General features: G+C 41.0%; 1 protein-coding gene across 4 annotated transcripts in view; it reads right to left on the bottom strand.

Moving 5' to 3' along the window:
• il1rapl2 (interleukin 1 receptor accessory protein-like 2) overlaps nucleotides 1-9,460 on the bottom strand; it is a gene marked incomplete at its 5' end in the record, with an annotated part of 503,103 nt that overhangs the window by 117,818 nt on the left and 375,825 nt on the right.

Here is a 9,460-nt window from a genome sequence, read left to right as displayed (position 1 = left end):
GATCTCTGCAGGGTGAACCCAGACAGCTAGCTAGACTATCTGTCCAATCTGAGGTTTCTGTTGTAAGACTAAAAAAAGGTTGGAACGTACACACGTTCCACCAAAACAAGTTCCTTCCAGAGGCTATTTAGCAGAGACACCGTGACTCCGTTCGGCGCTTAACCCCGCCCATGACGATTGTGATTGGTTTAAACCTTTTTCTCCCATCCTGGAATGCTGAGTGGACTAGCCAGTACGGTGGCCGAGACGGTTCAACACCAATACAAAAGGTACAACACAAAAGCTACAACACAAACATAAAAGCTACAACACAAACATAAAAGCTACAAAAAAACACAAAAGTTACAACACAAACATAAAAGCTACAACACAAACACAAAAACTACAACACAAACAAAAGCTACAACACAAACATAAAAGCTACAACACAAACATAAAAAAACTCCAAAACACACACAAAAGCTACAACACAAACATAAAAAAACTCCAAAAAACACACAAAAGCTACAACACAAACACAAAAGCTACAACACAAACATAAAGGCTGCAACACAAAAGCTACAACACAAACATAAAAAGCTACAACACAAACAAAAAAGGAACAACACAAACATTAAGGAACAACACAAAAGCTACAACACAAACATAAAAGCTACAACACAAAAGCTACAACACAAACACAAAAGCTACAACACAAACCTAAAAGCTACAACACAAACCTAAAAGCTACAACACAAACACAAAAGCTACAACACAAACATTAAGGAACAACACAAAAGCTACAACACAAACATAAAAGCTACAACACAAAAGCTACAACACAAATATAAAAGCTACAACATAAACACAAAAGCTACAACACAAACATTAAGGAACAACACAAAAGCTACAACATAAACATAAAAGCTACAACGCAAACACAAAAGCTACAACGCAAAAGCTACAACGCAAACATAAAAGGTACAACATAAACACTACAACACAAACGCTTCAGAGACAACGTGAGTGTGTTGTTGACAAACGGAGCCGGCCAATGAGCAGGAGGAAAGTTATTGAACGTTTGAGAAGTGAAACATGGTTTGTGGCTAATTATGATTACTGTTGCTAAGTGACGGTCTCAGATAAGCAATGTTATACATCTTTTTTTCTTTCAGATATACTGTATATGGTCTACCATTTAGGCTAGGAAGCTGCAGCTATAACGTTATCTAAAAGGCGCCCAGCGTCTTTTAAACGCGTCAATGCTACGTTTAAAGTCTGTAGTTTGTCACATTTAGTGAAGCTGTTTAAATCATACAAAAATTATATGCCACTGTTACGTGCTAGTAACTTGTCAACCATTTCTATCTGTCCCTTGATACGGTTGGTTGTGTGTGTGTGTGTGTGGTTCTGGTAAACAGATGTTTAACGTGAATGCTAATTGTGTTACCGTCAATATGCTGCCTATTACAGTGTTAGGGGCATAACATGTCATGCATACACACATATGCGGCCTATGTTCACGGACATACACGGTTGGTCTGAATGAAATGAACCCAAAATTGTAATCATGCTTACTGCTGGAAAATAAAATCAGTAAATAAATAGGATTCAGAGTGGGGACTCTTGTGTTTACACTGTATTTAAAGCCATGTAAAAGGGTGTGTAAGACTAAGGACATGCAACAAAACCATAGACTGTACAAATGGTAATGTCCAGTCTATGGTTTTGTTGCATGTCCTTAGTCTTACTCTACAAGTAGGCCCCCCCACACACACACACACACACACACACACACACACACACACACACACACACACACACACACACACACACACACACACACACACACACACACACACACACACACACACACACACACACACACACACACACACACACGTCAACAGGCTCTCCTCTTCAGCTAATAACACTATATACTAGGGATGATCCGAGTGCTTGGCTGAAACGAGTATCCGGTACGGATAAAGCACTTTTGCAGAGTACAAGTATTATACGAGTAATATGAGTCAATATCCGTGCTCGGATTGAATAAAACTCTCAGCTGGCCGCGAAGCGTTCTGTGATAATCACTGTCTGTGTTGTAGCTTTTGTGTTTGTTTTGAACCATCTTGGCCACCGTAAGCCAGACCTTCCTCCACAGCACTGTAGAGGAAGGTCTGGGAAGGTACTCTAAAGAGTATTTATGGCAGCAGGACAGAGAACGTGGGATTGGATGAAAATAAACTACACTGCCCATGTCCATTAATATAGAGGAAGAAGTCACCCAGTGCAACAGTGTAACTCATTGATGTGTTTTTAATAGCTTTTGGACAACAATGGAGTTCTATGGCTCAGGGGAAGATGTATCAAGGTTTGGACACACACACACACACACACACACACACACACACACACACACACACACACACACACACACACACACACACACACACACAAAACACAGACAAAATGAGCTGTTAAATTCTGAAGACAAATCACGATTCTCTCTTAATATTTGACAGCAGGGAGCTCAACTAACTTTCACACGCTCAGTAAAGTGGTCAGTCAACAGGCAGTGTACTTAGAGAGGAACTCATTCAGTTATTACCTCAGTCTTTCAATCAGCAAGTCAACAAGAATGACTCAGTCACTTAGCAATTCAGTCAATTAGTCAGTCAGTCAGTCACTCGTTCTCTCAGCGAGTCATTGACCAACACATTCCTTCAGTCATTCATTCATTCATTCATTCAGCCAGCCCGTCCACTTAGTGATTCCATTTTCATTATTCTATATGGGTGTTTCCTCCTCAGCAGTGCTAATCATGTTAATGTGCTGAATATAGAACAGTTAGGGAGACTGCCAAATGCAAATCACTGACCAAAGTCTCAAAACACACAGCAGCACAGACAGAGCCCGGAGAAGAAGAAAAAAAGGTTTCCCCTCCTTTTCCTCTGTTTTTCTCCTTTCCCCGTTTGTCTGTCCTAGTGTACATGTGTCATGGAGGACTGACGGAAGGAACAAAGATATTGAGCAAGACACTAAAAGAAAGAGAGAGACGTGTGAATCTGGCAGAAGGTAATGCATTTTGTCTTCACTTGTCCCTCTGCTAAAGAGCAGCAACTAACTAGAAAACAGCCTCTAAACACACACACACACACACACACACACACACACACACACACACACACACTTCTCTTATTTAGTTGTAGCCACCCAAGGCGACACACACAGAGAGGCAAATACACACGCTCTTATTCAGTCATGCCACCCAGGGCGAGACTTCTGCATAACATCTGTCCAACATGTATCTGCCCTGACGCAGCCTCTTAGCGAGCGATGGATGAGATGGAGGAGAGAGCGAAAGAGGAGGAGGATGCCAAAGGGAAGAAAAAGCAAACAAGGGTGAGAGGGCAGAGTAAAGGGAAAGGAAGAGAATGGTGAGAAGAAATGCAAGGGGGATGAGGTAGGGGATAGAGGAATGATAGAAGAGGAAGGAGAGAGAAGGACTCCTAATGTGGGGCCCAGTGCTCCCTTTGTACTGGCTTGCAATGGTATTTGACACTCATGCTTATTTTCCCCTCATACTGAAAATGCTGACAAATCCTAACTGTAATGACTACGGAACGTACATTATGTGCAGCTAGAAAGTACTTAATCTAAGTGAAAGGCAGCATCCTCTACTGGGGAAGAGGATAAGAAAACTGGAAAGAGAAGAGAGAAAAAAAAGGAGAGGAGTATGGTTGTACAGGAACAAGTGTGCGGGGGGGGGACAGAGAAATGAAGGCAGTTGAGGTTTGGTTAAGGAGCAGACTCTTGCTGCCAGTTTGGAGAAAGTTTTCGGTTAAAAAACAACCCCAAATAACAAATGTCCTGCTCTGCTAGTTTGGACAGAAGCTTTATTATTGGCATTCCTGGACATTTGCCTGATTTTTACATAGTTTTGCTGGGAGAGTTAACTCCACTTTGAAGAATTACGGGGAAAGTTCTGGAGGCTACTAATGCGACTGGCAGAAATAATTAGTCTAGTTTTCATGTCTGTGGTGCAGACACAGGCCCAGTCGCAACGCTAAATCCCCCGCTGACTAACTCCATTTGTGTGGACAGAGGGATTGCAGGATATCTGCTAAACTGCCTAAGAAGGCAAGACAGCTGTACTGGGATTAACAGTTTGTGTCTCAGTTTGTCGTCACACTTTATTTTAGCCGATTACCTTCTGAAGCTTCCCCTTTTTGGTCTATACTTTCTCTAATTGGTTAAGCCAGTTCTGGACAACAGCCCACGTGAGGACCTGTGTGCTGATGTTCAGCACTATAACGTCCTCTGATGTGGTGACAAGTCTCGGCTGTGTCAAGTTCCACTTCTGTTCTGCCTTTGCGGGATCATACAGAATTCCAAAACACAAATATACAGTTCAAAATATACTGTAGGATTGTACAGCTCTTCGAGGTTTCTTCCTAAAAAGGAGATTTTCCTCGCCACTGTCGCAACGTTGCTTGCTCTGGAGGGAAATACCAGAACTGTTGTATCCTTGTAAAGTATAGAGTGTGGTCTAGTGGCTCTAGAGTGGGGCTCTACTTTTTCTGCCGCATGCCATCGTTTGTTAGTGTGAAAATGAACACTACAGTAGGCTATGTGTCAATGATGTTTTCAATAAAAAAAACATTTGCCAATCCACTTTTCCATGTTCACATGAGCATTAAAATGCAAAAAAAAAACTAATGGGACAAAAAGAATTCAAGGGACATTTAGAATAGAAAAAAATTTGCGTTTAATTGCGAGTTAACTATGACATTAATGTGATTTATCGCAATTAAATATTTTAATCGTTTGGCAGCACTACTGAATTTAAAAGACAAAACGGGAACAAGGCACTGAAAGGATTAATACTAATAGTAATTTAATGGGAAGGATAACTGTAAGGAGTAAAGGAGTTGTAAGGGAGGTGTCGCGATTCAGCTTTCTCACTCCGCCACACAGGTTCGTGGGTCTGAGTGTCGCGATTTTGGTTTCATATTGCATATCGTTCCAGCCCTAGTCAGTAGAGTGCTTGTCTTTTGTTTTTTACCTTCGGAGTGTTTTCAAAACGTTCCTGTGGCGGCGACAGAGGCAGTGAGGCTTCCTGTTTCCTGTCCGGGACTCTCACACTGCCTGGAAACAGACTTTAATGTCTAATCTCCGGTTACATGATTGGCCAACGCAGCGTGACGTTGGGTTACATTTCTCTAAAACTTAAATCTGTCTCAACATTGTGCCGCAGGCCGCTGCGTTTTTTCCGTCTCCCCCCTGCAGCCCCCACCGCCTAACCTCATTACACACTCAAAACAAATTGAAATACCTGCGTTTTTACCGACTGCCTGATTGCGTGTAAACACAGTCTTAGTGTATCTGTGTTTCACTGAAATAAAAAGATGCTGTCCGCCATGTGGCTGGAAATACTTGATACATCTGGTGTGACTTCCCCTGTCTGACTGTAACCTTTCAAGACTGTTTTCTCATTCCGATATTTTTATAGTACATCCGAGCCAGAGGTTCCGTGAGCTCTTTACACTGACACTTATTAATGCAGCATGTTTCTACTCTGAATTTAGTGTACTCTAAAACACACGACACTTTGTATATTCACACACACTCTGAAAGGCAGTTTCTAAAATGTCAGATGTCACACAGTGTGTACGTGCATTGGTGTGTGTTTGATTGCAATTAAACTCAATGCTATTCTCTCATGTCTTTAATTCAGTGTTTTAATGTGCTTGTTTTGTAAATGTGTCCGATGAGTGTAATTAGGCAATAAATCTCCCTGTTTTGTCATTTAGATGTGTGGCCATCTGGTATTTAACAGTCTGCACACTCATGGTATCATAGACGTATACGCTGGGTGAATATGTGTCTGTTTGGTTTGTTTCTATTGTGAACTATTAGGAGCATTACATTTTATCAGCAGTTTGTGTAGGAGCATTACATCAAGCAGAATAACGGATGCAGTGGTTCATTAAAGTCCAATTTTTATATACTGCGGTATTCTGCTCATAACACAGAATACTGGTGAGAATGAAACCACACTCATTTCATGTTAGTAAATACACTGCTGCAGTGAATACTGATCATAATAGCACCTTTTTGCACTAAATAAATGTCTTTAGTTATTACCCATCGTAATACTGTTAATGGCCTATTCTCACTGCAAGGCCATTATTGCTAATTAACGATCAGCTAATTATGACCCTCACCCCCTTCAAGACATTCTGGTCGCCACAGGATTTTTTAACATATCCTGTGCAGACAAACAGTTCTTAAGTCCATCTATAAGTCATCTATTTGCAGAACTACTCCAGTTCTCCAAATTAAAAGACAAAATGCGTCATTTGTCAATGCCTGCCACAGTGATCGGATGGCACTATCTACAGGGCATCAGCGCTGTTTCCTGATCTTACTCTGCTATGGTTAAGGTAGGGTAAGATATTTGCACAAAACAGGCTTGTCATGTTAACAATTAGAAACATTTCGTTATGGAAACGGAAAAAACAGACATACAAGAAACAGGCTTTAACGTTGAATTGGAATTGCAAAATGTTTTCCTATCTATCAACCCTGACCACCTTATTTCCAATGGACAAGTCTGGACTAGAGCGGTGTTTTTCAAACTATATGTGTTCATCTTAGAACCGCCTAGTTTTTTTTTTTATTTAATTGTTTCTGATATTATTTTTGATAACCATTTTAGTCAAATAGTGTTTCACACATCTCAAATATTGGTTACATGTCATAATTACCAGACAAAATACACTTGTTGAATGTTTTTGTTAAACGCATCTGGTCTTATATTAAGCCTCTTTCTTCCATGCAAATCCAATCATACACAGACACATGTTAGATAAGAGCCAGGGCTCCTGGGCTCTACAGCACCTTGTCACACAGACACATGTTAAATAAGTCTCAAAGTGCCCATATTATGAAAAAAAACAACCTTTTTCAGGGATTTGGGGTGTTAGTCTGTGTCTCTGGTGCTTCCACACGCATACAAACGTGGAAAAAAACTATCCATGGTGTTTTGAGTGAGATCCGGTTTCAGAATGTCCTCTGCCTTCAGTATCCGGGTATGCTGTTCAACATCTGCACGGCTTTCTGAGTCACTAGCCGAGACAAGGTAGCTAACTGTAGCACATGCTAGCGCTAGCATGCTAGCTCATTCTTAATGGCAAAAAACTGCTACAACACACACTAGTTGACCATAATCTCCAAAAGAACTACTTCCTGTCCCTGTTTTGCAGGTATTCCACAAGTGGCCCTGGTCTAGAAGAAGTCTCCCAGCTAATCCTGCCTTGGACTGACCAAAGTTGGAGAAAGAGTTATCTAGCTGATGGGATCTTACCTAGCTACTGAGCATGTTTGACTCCCAACAAAGATAGTATAGAAGTGAGATGTCTCACTCTGGAGCTAAAACAGAGAACACACAGGGTAAAAACAGGATCTGCAGCAATGTGCAGTACAAAAAAAATATGGTGTTTTTGAAAATGAAACCGTGTAAACCTATTCTAGTACAACCTCAAAAGACCGGAAAATGAGCAGAATATGGGCACATATTAGCAAACATAAATCCTGACTGCAAACTGGTCCATAGGTAAGGTCATTAAGGCCATCCACATACACAGTTCATCCCTAAGGTTCACTGATGTAACATTTAAACATGATTTATAAAATTATGTCAACTATAGGCTATTTTAATAGCTTAGTATTCTCCGCAAAAAGGTATAAAGGCTTTAGGCGGCCCTACACATTATTGTAGGCCCCGTTTATTCTACAATTGAATTTTATACAATTATTGTAATAGGGGGTCCCGGCACCATCTCTTTTAAAGGGCCCCTTGGTTTAAAAAACATTGAAGACCCCTGCCCTTAATCAAATGTAATATGTGAAATATCTGGGATGTTTCCTGGTACTCACACACCCGAAGCACAAAGCAACATCACATTCATGGTGGGAAACACCTCCCATCCAACTATATGAAAACAGAAATCAGCTGTTGGAGATGTGAGGCTTACTATTTAATTCTCCTCAACTGCCAGACAGTGGAAATCCAAGTCATCCAGGACTCAGAGAACCTTAGATACAGTAACTATTTTTCAAAGTTGGAGTAATTTGAAAAGAGATCAAAAGTGTAGAACCGACAGTAATAGGGTCGCAGCTGTGTGTGAGTGAATTTTGAGCCATTTTGCTACTGGCGTTGGCCGTTATTGATCAAAACTATGATTGACAACTGAAAAATGGGGGAGGGGAATATCTGGTGTAGACATAGGATACAATAGAAGGGTGATGGAGCAATGTTTTGTCAAAGCCGAGGGGTGTCAATAGTCATGGGGTATCAGGGTTAAGTTTCCCTTTCAGTCTATTCAAATGGTTTCATTAGTCCCACTAAGCTCAAGCCTGACTGGTGGCATACAGGGACATGCCAAATTTCTAAATATAGACTTAACATTTTCACCCTAGCTGAAATAATGAGATTACACAAATTGTCTGTTGGGAGTATGGATTCAGTCCCATGTTGGCTCGGATTCATTTTAGCTTCCTTTCACTTGTTTTTATAGAAACTGTCCATTCGAATTTAGAAATGTAGCAGATTGGTAAAGTTGAGTAGCCTATGGGTCTGCCTTACAAAACTTTGGACCAAAGACGCTCCAGGCATCAGCTCATATCAGTTGCTTTGACTGCTCACATTAGCATAACGTGAATTTACTGTGAAAAGGATATTTCACCGTTGGAAAGATGAATATATATTTAAATTGGGTCAGTTATGAAGTAAAAAATGTGTGTCGAGTATTCCGTCTGTTATGAAGTTTCCTGCATACTCGCTGATCTGTACCTATGCATCCCAGTGGTAAACGTGTGGTAGTTTGAATGCACATAATTGTTGTAAAAGTTTACAGCTGAAAATAGAGAGCTGTAGCTTAGCTCCAAGATGGCTGACACTGAACTTGCTTTGGCTTGCTTCAGGTCCAACCCCCTATGGGCGGGTTGAAAACATGCAGAACAAGCTGGCTTGTAGTCCACAGTCCCTGGGCAAAAAACGCCTCAGATGACGCAAAAATCACAAATTTTGCGCCATCTGAGGTTTTTTCCAGACACACAATACAGAGATCTCTCGTCTCAGGGGGACATGAAGGAGGGAAGCACGGTCATTCGAAAATACTACCAGGTTTCTACTGATCCAAAGCTTAATGCTAATTGTAGAAGTATCCCTTTAAGTTAATAAGCCGTCCTCCAAATAATACGACCAAAAAGGTCATTTATACCTAATCACAAATTATCATTTGTGGGTTTTGTTCGCTGCTACGCTGTTACTGAGCACACCAGCGGATTCTCTGACATCAGCACATTCCAATGCAGTGTGTTATCAGCCAATCCGTCAACTGTAACCCGACATGGCCCTAATCAAAGCCAATCATGTTGCAGAGTTCAGGGAGGACCAACGTGGGAAAGATTG

Source organism: Etheostoma spectabile, unplaced genomic scaffold, assembly GCF_008692095.1.
Source record: "Etheostoma spectabile isolate EspeVRDwgs_2016 unplaced genomic scaffold, UIUC_Espe_1.0 scaffold273, whole genome shotgun sequence".
Lineage (NCBI taxonomy): Eukaryota > Metazoa > Chordata > Actinopteri > Perciformes > Percidae > Etheostoma > Etheostoma spectabile.
The sequence above is the reverse complement of the archived record's forward strand: the minus strand, read 5'-3'. Positions and strand labels throughout refer to the sequence as shown.